A 19793-nucleotide genomic window follows, 5' to 3' on the forward strand; every position below is an offset into this window, starting at 1 on the left:
CACTACCCTCACTGTCCGCTGCCACCCTCACCACATCCCCCCCATCATAGCCGGAACAAGGTGTGAGTAGTTGGCCTGATATATGCTGTCCACTAGTTATAGTGGGCACCTTGTATCAGTCCAAACAACCCCTTATTGGTTATAGGTTAAAGACAACATTTATTGAAAGCTATCCTAGTGGTAGCTATGGAGAGCAGCCTTCAGGCTAAGTCTTGAAGGAATGTAAAGCAGCTTGTTTTACCAGTCTATAATCTCTTGGGTCACTAAATGAAAGATATCCACACCAGGTGTGTGTATGTGTGTGTGTGTATATATATATATATATATATATATATATATATATAATTACTAAACACACCCTCCTAGTCTCTTTATGACTAGAGGTCATAAGTTACACTTCAATAATCACAGTAAAATAGCACAAATACACGTCCGGCCCTAGGGGTGAGCCAAACCATATACTAAAATAGTGGTATAAGAACCACAACTGAACTAGACACAAGGCCTAGAGCCTGTAGAATCACTGGAACCCCAGGGAACCACCCAAGGTAGTGACACAGGGAACCCACTGGAGCCGTGTGCAGTGTGTGAACACAGCTGCGAGCTCCCGTTAGCTTCTAAGAGAAAGTCGCGGTTAGGTTTTTAAAAGATTAGGGACACTTAGAAAGGAGTCAGGACCAAACCCTTTTGGACTTACGATGTTCCAGGGCTAGCACACAAGGGAGCACCAGAGTACTCGTGTTACCTCACACAGGGAAGCTGGGTGCATAGGTGTCTTTTGGTGTCGGGTCGCGTCGTCTATTTCAATGGGAGCTGGCAAAGAAGTTCTGCTGCCATGAAGATGTGAAGTGTCCAAAGAGATCCAAGCCTGGATCGAAGATGAGAAGAACCTGAAAGCAGAGGGGACAGTCTGGGTCACTAGCCAGTGACCAGGAAGGCGATGGACAGATGCCCACCGATGTCAGGTGATTTCAGGTGAAAGAGGTGAAGCTTGACTCTTCAGCCACGAGGACCAGGAGGTGTCGAGGATGATCAGGAGCTGTATTCGAGTTGTCCCATGAAGGATGTCGAGTGCTGCAGTGTCTGTGCTCGGATTGGACTCAACAAGCATTGGCAACAGCAACCCACGCAGAAACGAGAAAGATGCTTCGGTGCAGACCAGCAAGGTCTGTGGGACTCACCACTTGGTAGGGAGTTGGGGCACGTCTGGAGCAACCAGGAAAGCCCAAGGAAATTCAAAGTTACCCCCTCAGGGACCCACCAGTCAACGGACCAGGGATCGCAAAGGGACCTCAAGACGAAACACAAAATGGCGGCCCACGGGTCACTCTGAATGACCAGGCCAACCATCTTTGGTAGATTTAGTGCTCGATGTGGGGGCTACAAGTCAGCCGAAGCACGACTTCAAGAGATGTTTAAGTCAATGCACAGTGACCAGGAGTTCCGGTTCCACGCTACTCACGAGGGCTGCGGGTCTCAGCTTTGCTGGGGACTCGGGCCGGCCTCTGAGATGTCTGGAAATCCTCTTCCTGGGCTGCAACTACTTCGGAGTCTGGTGGGAGCTTCGATAATGCAGACCGGCGAATTGCTTCGTTGGTGCCTGCCAAGCAAGGGAGTCACTCCTTGACTCCAAGGGAAATTTCTTCAGTCCTCTAGTCATGAGTAGAGCGTCGAAGTTCCAGGATTTGGCTTCAGAGTTTCGTCCAGTTCTGGTTACAGATGTTCCTTACTTATACCTAAGGAAGTGGTTGGACTAGCTCTGGGGACCCACCTATGGGAGTGTTTGGAAAGAGGGGTGGCTGCACCCATTTCCTTTGTCCAGTTTCATGCCAGAGTCGGGGCCGGAAACTCCTGAACCGGTCTGAGCTGGACTATGCAGAGGGACACCAAATGTGCCCCCAGTGCAGGACTTCAAAGTACTCAGAGTGCTCCCACCCAGCCCCAATACACATAATCCTGTCTGGGAGTTGGTTACACCTCCCTGTGACAGGAAACCTTTTGTCCAGGCCCCCCTGCAGAAGTGTCGGTCAGCAGTAGGAGGCCAGACTTGTCTGTGGCTGCAGCATCCATTTTGTGATGCCAGGGCTCTATTAAGTTTTTACCGGGTATACCGGTGCTGCCATGTCTCTCCCTCTAGAAGGGTGGGATCATACTGTCACACCAGTTGCTGGCGTGGGGGTATGATTCCAAGGTGTTTGACACCAAATACAACATGTTTCCGTGCAGCCAGTCCAAAGTTAGTATTTACCGTTTGGTTATAATGCACTTAAGAGTATATGGTAAGGCTGCACTACTGACAACCCCGGAGAAGAGGTTCCGAAGGCTGTAGAGGGGCTCAGCTAAGCCTGGGCACCCCTCACATATAACCAAGCACCATGCCTTCAGGATTGATAAGGCCTTCCATAGGGGTGACTGATAGGTTGGTATGTGCAGTATATGGTGAGATATAGTGAACCTATATCTCAGTAAGGGGTGCATGCACCACCTTACCCAGGCTGCAGTAGCAGACCTGTGGTGTCATTTTGGGTGGCTTTCCAGGGATGGCATACATGCTTCAGCCCCTGGTAGGCCTCTGGAGTACCTATGCCCTGGGTACATAGTATACCATATACTAGGGACTTATAAGGGCACCTCAGATCCAATCTGAATTGTACCTAAAGTACATGGAATCATTTTAGAGAGGAAGCAGCTAGGCTGGGGCCCTGAATAGCAGGGTTCCAGCCAGATTGATGTCGAAAAACAGTAAAACACCAGCAAAAAGTAAACATGTGAAGCAGATCCTACACAAGGCCACTGAGTAACACCTCACTGCCTTCCTCACCACTACCACACCACCAACATCAACACCTCGGCACATAACCTCCACCGATGGATCTCCAACTGCGCCAACACTCTAGCCCTCCTTAAAGAGGCCCCCAAAAAAGCAACACTCCAGGAAAGCCAGCTGGTTTACTTCTGCCCTCAAAGTCCAGGTGCACTTCTAAGTGACTCAAAGAGACGGAGGAACAACAAAACCCCAGAAACTCACACAGCCTTCGAAACTGCCATCAACACACACCACCACCACCACCACCACCACCTCAAAGCCACAAAGAAAATGGCCCTGCAAGACAGAATCCACGCCAAAACACACAAGCAAGGTATTCTTCACCATTGCCAAGGAGGTCACCAGGCCCAACAGCAAGACCATAGACATCCGCTCTCCCAGGACATCTGAAACAAACTCAGCACCACCTTCCACAACAAGGTTATCTACGACAGCTTCAACACCCAAGACCCTGCCTCCACACCTGTCAACTCTGCACGCAACCACAACATACCCCAACGGATCCTCCTCAACTGGACCCAGCTCACCACAAAAGATACTCAAGACCCTGAAGAGCATCTATTCTGGGTCCCATCAGACCATTGCTAATATCACATCTTCCCTAGAACAGCCATCGCCCCAGAGCTTCAGCACACAATCAACTGCTTCATCGAAACCGCCACCTCCCCCGACAACAGAAAACATGCAGAGATCAACCCCCTGCTGAAGAAGCCATCCGCCGACCCAACAGACCTAAAGAACCTTAGACCTATCTGCCTCCCCCCCTTCCCAGCCAAGGTCATTGAGATGGCCATCATTATATAGCTCGGAGTTAATTGAGGAAAACCACATCCTGGACAACTATCAATCTGGCTTCCAAAGCAAACACAGCAACAAAACCACTCTCCTCGCCACCACTGATGAAATCCGATCCCACCTCGACCACAGTGAAACCGCAGCCCTCCTCCTACTTGACCACACAGCTACCTACGATACACTTTCCCACCGCACCCTAATCATGAGACTACATGATGTTTGCATCTGCGACAAAGCCCTGGACTGGATCTACTCATTCCTTAACTGCCAAACGCAGCAAGTCAGGCTACCTCCATTCCTCTCAGATCCTACAAAGATCAGCTGCGGAGTGTCCAAAGACTCTTCCCTGAGCCCCACCCTCTTCAACATCTACATGGCCCCTCTTGCGGCCATTGTCAGAATCCACTGACTCAACATCTCCTATGCTGACGACACCCAGCTGATCCTTTCCCTCACCAATGATCCTACAGCTGCCAGCTCCCACTTCCACAGCGGGATAAAGGCTGTGGCCACGTGTTTGAAAGATTATTGCCTCAAGCTCACCTCGGACAAGCCTAAAGTACTCTTCCTAGGACCTGCCCCCTTAGCTTGGGACGACTCTTGGTGCCCGCCCCCAACTCTGGGGAAAAACTCCCACAGATAATGGACGCAACCTCTTCATCGCAACGGACTCCTTACTCTATGAACCACCAGAACAACGCTGTTAGAAGCCGGAGATCCCGTGCGCACCGTTGTTGTCAAGTGCGCAACCCGTCCCCCCCCCTTCCACGTTAGGCCAAGAAAGGACACCGTCCGAGACAACCCTGCTCACCCCCTTAGTAGCTTGACATGAGCAGCCAGGCTTATCTCCAAGGCACGAGTGTTCAGTATGTGCAACCACACCCACCGCAATCCCAATGATGTTTGATGTCACCACAAGTGGACTCCACACAAGTTTGTATAAAACAGCTATACTTTATATAGAAAGATATACGAAATGACCACACGATACAAATCCAACATATACACAATGGGTAATATTGTTTCCGGTGGGTTGGGCGGTCCTAATCCCCAACCACCGCTTTTAACCAACAGTTACGCTGACTTTTAACCATTCTCAACGGGTTAGGTACGTCGTATCACTAGAATCACACACGTTGCAAAATAAAAGGAATACTGCCCTACTTAACGATGGGTTCCTGTACCACGCCACAGTGACCATGCGCAGTGTCATGATCATGCACTGAGTCAACAAAAGATAATGCAACCCGGATCTCTACCAGCATGCCCTGTGCAAGGAAGGAATAAGGCAATGCGTTGCAGTGAAATTCAGTACAGTGCAGTAAATAACCAATGCAGTGCGCCACACTATGATCCTGTATTCTGCAAGAGAAACATAACGTAGTGCATGGTGCACTAACCCCTGAGTTCGTTAAGCACCACCAGTGTCGGACGTTGTTCAATAGCTCGATAGTTTGTTAGCAGCAAATAGGCAAAGTGTTATACAACTGTTTTCAGAAGTTGTGCAACCGGTTGCCCCCAACACGGATCAACAATGACACCCAAGTTCCACTCCGGGCCCTGGCCCCTGTCCTGCCCTGTCCGGGACCAACACGGACTGAGAGCCGGGCTGAAGCAATAGGCGCACACAGCTGCCAGCAGCAAGAGGCAGAGAGAGTGTCGCTTCGAGCCCACACCCCGCCCCAGGCGGTGATCGACTTTACCTGGGGGGCACGACCCTACTCCTCTCCTGTAGCAGTGCCTTGGCCTCACTTCAGAACCTTGTCACCACTGGCAAGGTGTGCTCGGGCTGGTAGTTCAGCTCTTGCGGGGCTGCCGGTCCCGGCCGCCAACATTCAGCACACTCCTTCCACAAAGCCTTCCACACAACGCTGGTGCCACCCCACGTTGCCTTCGAGGGCACGATCACTTGGCCCTCCTCTCCAGTGCTGTTAGGACTTCTTCTCTCCCCGGTGCTCACAGCTCCCTGGTACTCCTCACCAGCACCTCCGGTGGCACCTTTGACACGCACGTCCGAGACTCACTCCTCCTCTGGCCTCCGATGACCAGGCGCACCTCACTACGCCTCGGCTGGCACCTTGACACGCACCCTGCGCGTCTGCGTCTCGCTCCGTCACCTAGTGCACACGATCTTCAGGCACTCCCCTCTAGCGCCGCAACTGCACCCCCACACGCACACTGCGTGTTGGAGAGACCCACCTCGTTTCTTTGTGCTCACGATGACCCAAGCGCTCTCAACTAACTCCCTGGTCGCATCATGACACGCACACTACGCGTCTGAGTCTCACCTCTCCTCCTGGTGCACACGAGGTACCAGGCACTCTCCACTAATGCCCCGGCTGCACCACCACACACCAACCCGCGTGTCGGAGACTCACTACTTCTTAATGCCACTGATGTCTGCACTGTGACATGCACCCCCTGCCCACCCCCAATCTCGTCTCTTCCACGATGCCCACAATCCACAGATGCTCCAATACCTGTAGCCACACCAAGACACGCACCCTGCGCATCAGTCTTGATTCGCTCCGGGTGCCCACGATCACCTTAGGCACCCCTTCAGAGGTCTCAGGCTGCCACAACACGGTCCCACCACTGCACCACTTGAGACTTCCTGGAAACTTTTATTTTCCTGTGTTTCTGAACAGGGAGCCAGCTCACCTCGGGGGCCCTTGGGGTACAGGATGCTGCACACACCAAAGTCCTGCTCAGGAAGAAGGGGGGGCATGACCCACTACAGCACCCCTTCAGTCTCTCCTCAGTCAAGAGCTACAAACTGCCCACAAACCCTAGATCACGAAGCATGGGTCAAGTCTCCCGCAGCCTATTCAGCAATTCTTCCTGAGGCAGAGGTTTTCTTCCCGAGCATGGACAGGTCAAAGCTGCCAGACTCGACCAGTCCACTGCGTCTTGAAAGCGCTCCTAGCACTTCTCTGAATGATACCGAGACCGTTCTCGACGACATCATTAACATAACCAAAGTCTTGGTGTTACAGTTCTTCTAGTTATACCCCTTATTGTCTTTGAAGTTTCCTTGTGCTCTGGGGTCCCTGACCCCTCCCTAAATCAGTCTTGAGTATCTCCCCCTTCCCCTCCGCCCCGCCCCCTCCCTAGTGTCACTGACCTTCCTTTGATACTGGGGGCCTGGATCTTTAATAACTCAGAGGGAGATGGGTCTATTGTTTTATGGCTCTAAACCAGGCCTCTTCACCTCATTAAGCCTCTGCTTCTCCCCGCTCCAGGTGCAGGGCAGCCTGGTGCCGTCTCCATCCCTCCCCTGTGGCACGACCTCCCTCAGCCTTTCTAGTCTCTCCCAGGTCCAGGCAATTCACATTCTGCTGAGACATACAAAAAGGTCTCGGTGACAAACTGAGCCAATTTCTCAAACAGCGGCTTCTGGACACACAGCGACAAAACCATCTACCCAAAAAGATGCGTTATGACGCTGTGAGCTTCGACATATCAAACTTCACTGTTCCATTTCCAATTCTTGGGAAACTAGGCTAACAATACTACAATACTAAACAACTGGTCATAGGGTCTGAGGGAATTTTAAAGACCTGCGCAGACAAATCCCCAAATCACTTGAATCAACACAACAAAAAGAGTCTGCGGGTCTAAACCAAACATTCAAAAGGAAAAAAGTGACAGGTCAGCACATTCAAAAATGAAAAGAGTCCTCATGAAGAGGGCCAAGTCCCATCACCCACCGAAGTGGCATGCTTCATCATCTGGGACCTCCCATAACTGCACCTGGTGTAGTTATAGAGCTGCTACTCCTTTGTTTACTGTAATAAGGAGGAGCTCCGGGATGTTTTGATTCCTGTAATTGGGAGGGTAGATAAACTCAGACTGAGAAAGCTGTCATAAGTGTGGTGAATTTAAATGCAGTGTGTAGAAAAAAGTGGTTTAAAATTGATCATCATTGGAAAATAAATTTTATTCTGTATCCAATGACACCAAACTAAAAACAGCAGAAATTGTGAGGGGAGCGTGTCCACAAACGTTATAGGGCCACGCCCTCGTGGGTCAACATGTTTCAGCCAACCTGTGTCTACCCAATGACTATGGCTTTCGTCAGGACCAAAAGGTAACACTACTGCAAGATCGTGAGTGACTAAAGAGTGAAATAAAAAGAACGATACAACCTACAGAAGTACCTACTTATCCGTGGGTATGTGGCACCGTAGTGATGTGACTTAATCCCCTGAAGGTAAAACAGAAACAATAATACATGAATATGCTGAACAAAACTACTCTTATTCTTTAAACTAATGCAAATGTCTCGTACATAAACATTTGTTAAGCGTGCAGACTGCGTAGTCTCCTTACCCGCAAAAAGTCGGGGATGCACCTACACTCCTGGTTACAACTCAGGGCGTGAGGCAACGCTCTAGAAGACAAAGAGAAAGGGAGAAAAACTAGCTGATGCCAAATACAGCAGAGGACGGTATATTCAACTGTATGTGCACCAAGCTGTATAACTCTAAAGACTTAAAAACCCATCTACAGACAAAGATGTATCGACTAACTACAGAATGGAATAAGCCATGCTGCTACTGGGATGGAAAGCAGATTAACCAATACCGTTTAGCAAGCATGTTCATGACAAAAATGCTGATAAAGTTACACACAACAATCACGGGTAGCTCTAAGCCCCATCTTTATGGTAGAGTCAAGAGCAATTAAATCATGTCCATGACAAAAATGCTGATAAAGTTACACACATCCATCACGGGTGGCTCTAAGCCCTATCTTAATGGTAGAGTCAAGTGCAAAGACCAAATAAGTGTGTACTAAGGTGTAGGGAGCTGGCTTACCTGTCCGTCGTTACCCCGGACTTTCTTCCTGGTTGTAACGAGCGTGACGGGGGCCTCGTAAGCCTGCCTTTCAACTGTGTGACGCTCCGGACAGCGAGCCAATCATCGCGTAGAGGCGCGATGACGTGGAACGTGCCCTGAGCGTGCGTGTATATTCCAAAGGTTCATGGGAATCGTAGTTTGGGCAATAATCGAGGGCGCTCGTAACCTGAGCGATGTAATGCCTCCGACAAGAAGTATCGCTAAAAGATACCATCTCTGCCTCACATTTCCCCGTTCTGAACAACAAAACCCTGAACTGCACTTATTATGTTGGCTGACCATGATTGACCATGATTGACCAGGATGACCAGACAAATTAGGTTAGGACAAGGGTGCAGAGCGTGCAAAATGTAATTTGAGCTATATGCAGCGCGCTCATAGCCTAAATGGCGTAATACCTCGAACAGAGGTATCCCTAGAAGATGCAATCTCGGCCCCATGTTTCTCCGTTTATGGTAGTACGGCCGGGGGAACAGACTAATCAAGTTTAACTACGGATAGACCAGGTTAGGACAAGGGTGCAGAGCGTGCAAGATGTAGTTTGAGCTATATGCAGCGCGCTCATAGCCAGAATAGCGTAATACCTCGAGCAGAGGTATCCATAGAAGATGCAATCTCGGCCCCATGTTTCACCGTTTGTGGTAGTACGACCAGGAGAACAGACTAATCCGGTTTAACTATGGGTAGACAAGGTGAATGCGTCTTGAGTTTATTGATAATGACCGTCACCGAGCTCTAGTCGTCACGCAAGAGAATATCTTTCTCGCTGTGAAAATGTTGTATACTAGGGATAATGTCACAAAGGGTGGGGTAGAGATGGGTTAAAACAATATCCTAGACAACTCTGACTAGAGCGCCACTCGATTAAACTAGAGATGCTTGTCAGACTGGTGTGTTGTATCTAGAGACTCGACACAGAACACGACCCAACAATAAAGGGCCCCAGTACCAACACAATGGGCTCAGACCCTAGAGTGTTATAACGAAGTCCAAGGAATTGACTCGTTTAGCCCTGTCGTGTCACTTCTGAGTGTAAAAACCCAGCGTTGCTCCTTTCTGAATAGGAAAGTGGATATATCGGTCATGTGGGGCGGAATGAAAGGTTGTTCTAAAACCGTCCACCTAATGTCATCAGGACTATGATTGTGTTCCACAAAGTGTCTGGTCATGCGGGTTGCCTGCCTTTGACATCTGATGGTGCTTTTGTGTTCCATTATCCTGAGTTTCACCTTCCTGGTGGTCATGCCCACGTACCTCAAGTTGCAGGGACAAGTGATCAAATAGATAACCCTCTCACTGTTGCAGTTAGTGTGTTTGATCTGCCTCCAGGGTTTGTTGGTCCCTATGTCTATTTCTGTAGTGTGTCTAGTGTTAGGGCAAGCAGCACAGTTGCCACATGCATGATGTCCTTGAACAGGAGGCAAATTCCACAGGGTATTGGTCTTGATGATCGCTCTGTTCTTAGGGCGCGTGTGTACTAATGTGTCCCGCAGGTTCGTACTCCTCTTGAACGAAAAAAGTGGGGGGTTAAGATGTATCTGTCCCACATTCAAAATGCGCCAGTTTTTCCGTATGATTTTTTGTAGTTGATTAGAATGGGTGCTGAACGTCTGCACACATGTCAATCTGTCCAGGGTGGCCTTGGGTACAGATGGTTCTAATAGGGCATCGCGATTATTATTGCTGGCCCGCTTGTATGATTGTTTGATCAATTTCGCAGGGTACTGCCTAGCCCTTAAATTATTCACGAGGACGTCAGCATGCTCTCTGAACTTCTCTGTGTCAGTGCAGTTCCGTCGCAATCGAAGAAATTGCCCAAACGGTAAACCGGACCTGAGTGATTTGGGGTGGAAACTGTCGTAAGACAAGAGAGAGTTCCTGGCCATGGGCTTGGTATACAGCTCACTCCCTAGTCCGTTGGCTGTTGGGAAGATGAGAAGGTCAAGGAATGGTAGACTCAGTTTGCTTGCTTCCATGGTGAAATTAAGGAAAGAATTCTGTTCATTGAGCCACAGATGAAAGGTCTCTAGAATCTCGGAGTCACCTCGCCATATGACGAAAATATCATCAATATAGCGTTTCCATGTGACTATACAGTCACGGAAAGGGTTGTCAGTACACAGGACACGGTATACCAAGCCCATGGCCAGGAACTCTCTCTTGTCTTACGACAGTTTCCACCCCAAATCACTCAGGTCCGGTTTACCGTTTGGGCAATTTCTTCGATTGCGACGGAACTGCACTGACACAGAGAAGTTCAGAGAGCATGCTGACGTCCTCGCGAAGAATTTAAGGGCTAGGCAGTACCCTGCGAAATTGATCAAACAATCATACAAGCGGGCCAGCAATAATAATCGCGATGCCCTATTAGAACCATCTGTACCCAAGGCCACCCTGGACAGATTGACATGTGTGCAGACGTTCAGCACCCATTCTAATCAACTACAAAAAATCATACGGAAAAACTGGCGCATTTTGAATGTGGGACAGATACATCTTAACCCCCCGCTTTTTTCGTTCAAGAGGAGTACGAACCTGCGGGACACATTAGTACACACGCGCCCTAAGAACAGAGCGATCATCAAGACCAATACCCTGTGGAATTTGCCTCCTGTTCAAGGACATCATGCATGTGGCAACTGTGCTGCTTGCCCTAACACTAGACACACTACAGAAATAGACATAGGGACCAACAAACCCTGGAGGCAGATCAAACACACTAACTGCAACAGTGAGAGGGTTATCTATTTGATCACTTGTCCCTGCAACTTGAGGTACGTGGGCATGACCACCAGGAAGGTGAAACTCAGGATAATGGAACACAAAAGCACCATCAGATGTCAAAGGCAGGCAACCCGCATGACCAGACACTTTGTGGAACACAATCATAGTCCTGATGACATTAGGTGGACGGTTTTAGAACAACCTTTCATTCCGCCCCACATGACCGATATATCCACTTTCCTATTCAGAAAGGAGCAACGCTGGGTTTTTACACTCAGAAGTGACACGACAGGGCTAAACGAGTCAATTCCTTGGACTTCGTAATAACACTCTAGGGTCTGAGCCCATTGTGTTGGTACTGGGGCCCATTATTGTTGGGTCGTGTTCTGTGTCGAGTCTCTAGATACAACACACCAGTCTGACAAGCATCTCTAGTTTAATCGAGTGGCGCTCTAGTCAGAGTTGTCTAGGATATTGTTTTAACCCATCTCTACCCCACCCTTTGTGACATTATCCCTAGTATACAACATTTTCACAGCGAGAAAGATATTCTCTTGCGTGACGACTAGAGCTCGGTGACGGTCATTATCAATAAACTCAAGACGCATTCACCTTGTCTACCCATAGTTAAACCTGATTAGTCTGTTCTCCTGGTCGTACTACCACAAACGGTGAAACATGGGGCCGAGATTGCATCTTCTATGGATACCTCTGCTCGAGGTATTACGCTATTCTGGCTATGAGCGCGCTGCATATAGCTCAAACTACATCTTGCACGCTCTGCACCCTTGTCCTAACCTGGTCTATCCGTAGTTAAACTTGATTAGTCTGTTCCCCCGGCCGTACTACCATAAACGGAGAAACATGGGGCCGAGATTGCATCTTCTAGGGATACCTCTGTTCGAGGTATTACGCCATTTAGGCTATGAGCGCGCTGCATATAGCTCAAATTACATTTTGCACGCTCTGCACCCTTGTCCTAACCTAATTTGTCTGGTCATCCTGGTCAATCATGGTCAATCATGGTCAGCCAACATAATAAGTGCAGTTCAGGGTTTTGTTGTTCAGAACGGGGAAATGTGAGGCAGAGATGGTATCTTTTAGCGATACTTCTTGTCGGAGGCATTACATCGCTCAGGTTACGAGCGCCCTCGATTATTGCCCAAACTACGATTCCCATGAACCTTTGGAATATACACGCACGCTCAGGGCACGTTCCACGTCATCGCGCCTCTACGCGATGATTGGCTCGCTGTCCGGAGCGTCACACAGTTGAAAGGCAGGCTTACGAGGCCCCCGTCACACTCGTTACAACCAGGAAGAAAGTCCGGGGTAACGACGGACAGGTAAGCCAGCTCCCTACACCTTAGTACACACTTATTTGGTCTTTGCACTTGACTCTACCATTAAGATAGGGCTTAGAGCCACCCGTGATGGATGTGTGTAACTTTATCAGCATTTTTGTCATGGACATGCTTTAATTGCTCTTGACTCTACCATAAAGATGGGGCTTAGAGCCACCCGTGATTGTTGTGTGTAACTTTATCAGCATTTTTGTCATGAACATGCTTGCTAAACGGTATTGGTTAATCTGCTTTCCATCCCAGTAGCAGCATGGCTTATTCCATTCTGTAGTTAGTCGATACATCTTTGTCTGTAGATGGGTTTTTAAGTCTTTAGAGTTATACAGCTTGGTGCACATACAGTTGAATATACCGTCCTCTGCTGTATTTGGCATCAGCTGGTTTTTCTCCCTTTCTCTTTGTCTTCTAGAGCGTTGCCTCACGCCCTGAGTTGTAACCAGGAGTGTAGGTGCATCCCCGACTTTTTGCGGGTAAGGAGACTACGCAGTCTGCACGCTTGACAAATGTTTATGTACGAGACATTTGCATTAGTTTAAAGAATAAGAGTAGTTTTGTTCAGCATATTCATGTATTATTGTTTCTGTTTTACCTTCAGGTGATTAAGTCACATCACTACGGTGCCACATATCCACGGATAAGTAGGTACTTCTGTAGGTTGTATCGTTCTTTTTATTTCACTCTTTAGTCACTCACGATCTTGCAGTAGTGTTACCTTTTGGTCCTGACGAAAGCCATAGTCATTGGGTAGACACAGGTTGGCTGAAACATGTTGACCCACGAGGGCGTGGCCCTATAACGTTTGTGGACACGCTCCCCTCACAATTTCTGCTGTTTTTAGTTTGGTGTCATTGGATACAGAATAAAATTTATTTTCCAATGATGATCAATTTTAAACCACTTTTTTCTACACACTGCATTTAAATTCACCACACTTATGACAGCTTTCTCAGTCTGAGTTTATCTACCCTCCCAATTACAGGAATCAAAACATCCCGGAGCTCCTCCTTATTACAGTAAACAAAGGAGTAGCAGCTCTATAACTACACCAGGTGCAGTTATGGGAGGTCCCAGATGATGAAGCATGCCACTTCGGTGGGTGATGGGACTTGGCCCTCTTCATGAGGACTCTTTTCATTTTTGAATGTGCTGACCTAACAATACTACACCCAGCTTCCCCCATTCTGTCCTATGGGCAGGATGGCCTTTCACCAGGGAAAATTAAATGGAGTATTTTCCACTTTCAGGGCCTAGCACCCACACTGGCACAGGTTCTGCCTTTTACCTACACTTCACCATGCCTAGGGGTCACCCAGGACGTCCTACAGTGGGCCCCATGTGTATGCAAAAGAGAAAAAATGGCCTGACAAGTGGTAGCACTTGTCAGGACAACATGCTCAGTTAGAATAATGTATGCAGGCCCTACACTGCAGACCTATGTTCCCTCTCTGCGCATTTCTTTAGTACTAGTCCCGGCACACACAGTGCACATCACTTGGGGATCTTGCTAGTAAGGCAAACGTACCAATCAGAGACAACCAATCACCACTACAATTTATACAGGGAACATCTGTACGTGCACACTGATTAACAGTGGCACGTACCTACAGCATCTAACTTTGCAACTCTGTCAGGAAAACGGTCTAGGGGGAAAAGCAAAAGGTTTAGGTGAACTTTAGCCCAAAAAGGCCAAGTCCAACAAACTCCATATCTTCCACACTCTCTGAAAGACATTCAGATGGATCCCGCACAGAAAAGACTGTCACCCTTGCACTCCTCACCAGAAGACCAGACTACAGCAATGCACTCTGTCTGCATCACCCAGAAACATCTCGGGGAAACTTCAAAACATCTCAGCCAGACTGGACCTCGACATTTCCCCCCCTCCCCAACCACATCAATCAACTCCTCCGCAAACTTCACTGGCTCCAAGTCAATAAGAGTCACCTTCAAGATCCTCACACATACTTACAATGCCCTTCAGGGTGCAGGACCAACATATCTGAACCACCACTTCTTTCCACACAGCTGCCGGACGGGTTCACTCTGCCCAACTTGCTCTGGCCACCGTCTCACTGATCCACAACACCAGAACCGGAAGAAGATCCTTCTCCTACATTGCCACCAAGACCTGGAACACCAGCCCATCCACCTAGGCAATCACCCTTGCTGACTCGATTCCGGAAGGATCTCAAGACCAGTCTCTTCAACTGAAACTCCACGCCCAGAAGGATCAACAGTCTACCCCCTCCCTGCGCCCCCCTCAGCGCCTTTGGACCCGTACGGGTGAGTAGCGGCGCAATATAAATTCCTGATTGGTTGCTGAGGTTGGGGGCTTGTATTTGCATTTGCCTAGTTTGAGATCACTTTCTGTCATCAGCCTTATTTTACAGACCATTTCTCAGTGGATCCCAGACTCATCCTATCACGGTTTGAGGACTTTGTAGTGGGACGTTCCCATGCCAAAAAACGCTTGGCCTTTCTAGAGCATAGATTCTGTATTTGATCTTCAGAATTGTCTTTGCTTCCCTTTCACTTGAAGGACCTTTGTTTGGGTGACCCCCCCGCTTTACTCTCTTGGTTTTACGAGCACTACTTCCAATTCAAGACTTTTGTTTGGCAACCAAAGGCTTTCTGGGTGTAGATGTCCTATTGCTTACTGGTAATCCACGTTACTATTGGTCCTATTATCCTCGCCTCATTCATCACTAATGAGGTATCTCTACCTCACAAGACAGGAAAAAATCAAGAAGAATGTTAGGTGTATATACCCCTGTAAGGCTATACTCACCCAGCATTCCTCTTGAAATCCTCAAACAGAAGGCTGGGTTGATTAGAGTGGCATGCTGAATGGGACAAGGAAAATAGGAGGAAGCCTAATGAAGATTATCGATAAGTAATGACATTACCCCAGAACCCCCATGTCCTCGTTCCAATTCGTCACTAATGAGGAATAATAAAGCAAACCCTAGCTGGCTGCAAGGCTCAGCTTCAAGAAATGCTGGGTGAGTGAATCCTTATAGGATGCTGCCTTGTGGGAGGAGCATATGCGTAGCATTCTTCTTAGGTTTTTTTTTTTTCTGTCTTGTGAGGCAGAAATACTTCATTAATGATGAATAAGATGCGGACAAGAGAGCTGGAGGTAATGTCATGTTTACTTCCATTGACATAATTAGACTTCTGAAAACAATGTCTTGTAGGTCAAAGTGTTCGGTTTGGTGCAGTAATTGTAATGATCTGGAGTGAGGTGGTCACGCTAGTCTTTATTCAGAAGGAGTATTGAGTAGAAAAGCCAGGGGTCATTTTCCTGAACCCCACCATGGGTCTTGAACTGAGAATTTATATGTCGAATTTTGTAACTTGTGTTTATTTATTAGGTGGCACCTTCTGCTTGCTTCCTTACAAGATGAAATGTACACCCAAGAAAGAAAATCTTCAGTTGATTTTAATGATGTCCTCCAGTAAAGGCACAAGGACTGCCAAATCCTGTGCCTAAGGGACAGTGGACAAATGGCCCTTTAGTATCGGGTAGATTTAGTAGCAGAAAGGAAAAGTTGTCAATAATTTACGGTGATGATTAAGTACACAAGCAATACAACAGGTGGTTGAAGTGTACTCCTTTATTGTCTGGAGCCTCCTTTAACAACTTCCTTGAACCCCGCTCTGTCCCTTGCCTAGTGACTCTTCTCGCACACTAGGTTCCAGCATGAAATTGCCTGTGTTGCCAAGCAACACATAGATACAAAAACACAACACATCCCCGTTCTTATAAAACCAAGTACTAAACTAATACAAACAAACTATCCTAATAAAATCCTATTTAGAGAACAGAAGTTAACATGAATGTAGTACCAAAAAGTAAAAATAATTAACCACGTAGTCACTCTGGAATTACTTATATATGCAAGAGCTCACACCATCATGCACATAATCTTCCAACTATTTTGGAGGTCGCCGGGTTCTACCCACTTCATTTCCTTCTCCCTCCTTGGAAACAACATTCTGTTGCGCCGTAGCCACCTCTAGACTCTCGTCCACATGACTCCTTATTTTCCGCACTTGCGCTACTGGACTGTGTGTCCACACTACACCCAGCACTTGCATCCTCTTCAACCACCGTATGCTCTCTGTTCCCGTCCTCACCATCTCCCTCACAGGCAGAATCAACATCCAACCAATGAGTCACCAGCCAAACTTGGCATGGAAACGTTTTCCCCAGTCAACCTAGAGGTTGAAGCAATCCGATGCATATTCCACACCTTACTACTTCTGACCGCATTCTTCAGAACCTCCACAACTTCCTCTGGCTCAAAAAACCGTCCCGCACCTTTCTTTACCTTTCCCGGCTTCTTTATGCGGACCCAATGCCCTATGTCCATTCTAGTAGGTTTCGCTCCTTGTCTACTATAATAGTAATTTTCTTTTAGTTTGGCCTGGTGCTCCATTAATCTAGTGCGAGCTGATATCCGGGACCAGTGACAAATGTTTGGAATACACAACCACGCCGAGTTGCACTTAGACCTAGGTTTACGCGCTCTCATCACAAATGGAGAAAGTGCAGTACAATCACTTTAGGAACCCTGTACGCCCAAACTGCCTTATGAAATTGAATCACCCAATCAAATCTACTGTTACACGCTGATTGTATAACCCCTTTTATCACTGGATTCATCCTCTCCACATCACACTTCCCTCTTGGATTATACAGTGCTGTAGTTTTAGGATTGATGCAAACTTTTTCAAAATACTCCGAAAGAAATTGTACACCATTATCACTTAAAATGGTCCTGGGTAACCCTTCAGACACAAAGGTCTTGTCCAAAAACTTCAGAACAGAAGTGTTGATTGCATCCACAACTTCTACCACAGGCCACCGAAAGGAGAGATCCAGTAAGACAATGACATACTTTTGATCAGTACCCACAGGTCCAAACAAATCGATGGCCACAGAATCCCAAGGACCCTCAGGGGGACACGTTTCCTTTTTTTTTTTTTTTTTTTTTTTTTGTAATTTTATTTTTGATTTGCAGTTTATACATATTAACATACAGTTACATCCAAACGTCAGCGTAAGAATTCAAATAATACCATAGCCGTACATCCTTTGTCTTCTCGAGACCAACTATAATGGGAAGAGGAACCAGAAGTCCATTTTATATACAACATTTAAAATGCTAAATTCTCTCCCCCTCTCTAGTTCTAGTCTCCCTCCAATTCAAAATGGGAGACCAGATACATTTCCCAAAATCTCCTAATTTCTTCCCTTTCTGTGCGTACAGAGAGATCTCTATATTATGCATACCTAGTAATCTGGAGAGCCACATTTGGAATGAGGGAGCTACGGTATCCTTCCACCCTGCGGAGATTAAGATCCGAAGTACTGCGACGGAAATAAAAACCAGAGCTTCCTCGACTTTCCCCAGTTTTAGCCTATCATCAAAGGGGGACACATTTCCAACATTGGAGGGCACAAGGTTTGTACGGTTTTGTCTGCTGTACTACAATTCCTCACATACCTTTCCACATCAGAATCTACCCCCAGCCACTAAAATAAGTCTCTTACTAAATTCTTCGTTCTCACAATTCCAAAATGACCATTGTGACATAACTGAATAATCATTTTGCGTAATCCAGATGGTGGTACAATTCTCTCAGCTCACAAAATTGTGTTATTTTCTATACTCCATTGCGACCTGACTTACCAAAAAGGTCTTAGTTTCTCATCACACTTAGTCGCCTAATTATTCTGTATGTATTCTATAACTTGTTTGAGCACTACATCCTTCCCGCACTCCAGCAACCACTCCTCCTTGCTCACTGCAGTCAATAGTGCCATGCACAAATGCCACTTGAAAACTGTTACATGCATCCTATTCAGTCTTCTAGTTTAAGGGGCAACCTAGACAATCTGCAAGTACATTGTCCTTGCTGGGTAAGTATAGCACCTTGTGGATTAAATCTTGCATGTGCACAGAAGGTCTAGCAATTCTTGCAGATGCTCCCACAGTGCCTTCTCTTGTCAGCAATTTAACTAAGGGTATGTGGTTGCAAAAAATCATAACCGGTTTACCCCACTAAAAGGATCTAAAATGATTCAATGCCCAAGCGCAAGCCAGTGCCTCCCTTTCTATTGCAGGTTATTTTTCTTCCGTGGGAGTTAAGGCCCTTGAGCGGAAAGACACCATTAGTTCTTTACCATTCTCCTATTTCTGCAATAGCACAGCTCCTAACCCTTTACCGCTTGCGTCGGTGGTAATGCAACTGTCCAAATTTGGACAAAATCCTTCCAAGGCATGAGCTTTGTCAATAGTTGTGGTGAGTAAATGGAATTCCTCTTGACACGCACTTGACCATTTGAATTTTGCTCTATTTTTCAACAACTGCCTCATGTAAAACACTTAGATGCAAAATGTGGAATACATTTTGAACAATATCCAACTGGCCCAAAGAAGGACCTCAATTCATCCTTTCAACTAGGGGCTGGAGCTTCCTTGATAACATTTACCAAGGAAGCTTTAGGCTTCACCCCATTAGCACTAATTTAATGTCCCTGATACGATACTTTCTCCTCAGCAAATTTACATTTAGACAATTGAACAGTAAGGCCCGTTTCCCTCAAGATACTCATGCTGTTCTTAAGTCTACAGTCTACAGTTGTGAACTTCTTGTTCTCCCCAAAAATAAGGATATCATTTGAAAAAATCTGGTGCCCTCAATTTTACTGAATAAATTAAATATTAACCTTTGAAATTCTGCAGCAGATGATGCCAACCCAAATGGCATTTCTCCTAAATTGGAAACATCCAATTGGTGTAATAAACGCTGTTAACTTCTTGGAATCAGATGACTGAGAAATCGGGTTATAAGCCGCTGATCGATTGTAGAGACAACTTTTTCACCCTTTAAACTACTAACCAACTCTAATTTTTGGTAGTGGAAAACTATCAATTACAATGTTTTCATTCAAATGGCGTAGATCAACACGCAAACACATTTTTCCATTACTACACCGTGTAACTACTAAGGGAGGAATCCACTCTGAACCTTCGATAGGCTCTACTAACATTATCAGCTACTAATTTAAGTTAATTTGACACCTCCCTAATCATGATGGGAATATTCCAAACTTTATGGATCTTGGGAGTCGCACTCTCCTTCAAAACTATGTGATGCTCAAAATGTATTAAATTCCCTAATTCTTTACTGAACACCTCAGGAGATAGA

The 19793-nt window shown here is 46.9% G+C and overlaps 1 protein-coding gene across 4 annotated transcripts in view; it reads left to right on the forward strand.

The window, feature by feature from the left end:
* The window catches only part of LOC146809250 (zonadhesin-like), a 173769-nt gene that overhangs the window by 11271 nt on the left and 142705 nt on the right, over window positions 1–19793 (forward strand). For 2 of the 4 annotated variants that reach the window (XM_085616074.1, XM_085616075.1), the window contains exon 2: window positions 14598–14855. The exons of the other annotated variants lie outside the window; for them this stretch is intronic. The gene's annotated coding sequence lies outside the window, so the exon portion shown is untranslated. The remainder of the gene's footprint in view (window positions 1–14597; window positions 14856–19793) is intronic. 4 annotated transcript variants of the gene reach the window in all.

The sequence above is a fragment of the Triturus cristatus genome, chromosome 7 (assembly GCF_964204655.1).
Source record: "Triturus cristatus chromosome 7, aTriCri1.1, whole genome shotgun sequence".
NCBI classification, from domain to species: Eukaryota; Metazoa; Chordata; class Amphibia; order Caudata; family Salamandridae; genus Triturus; species Triturus cristatus.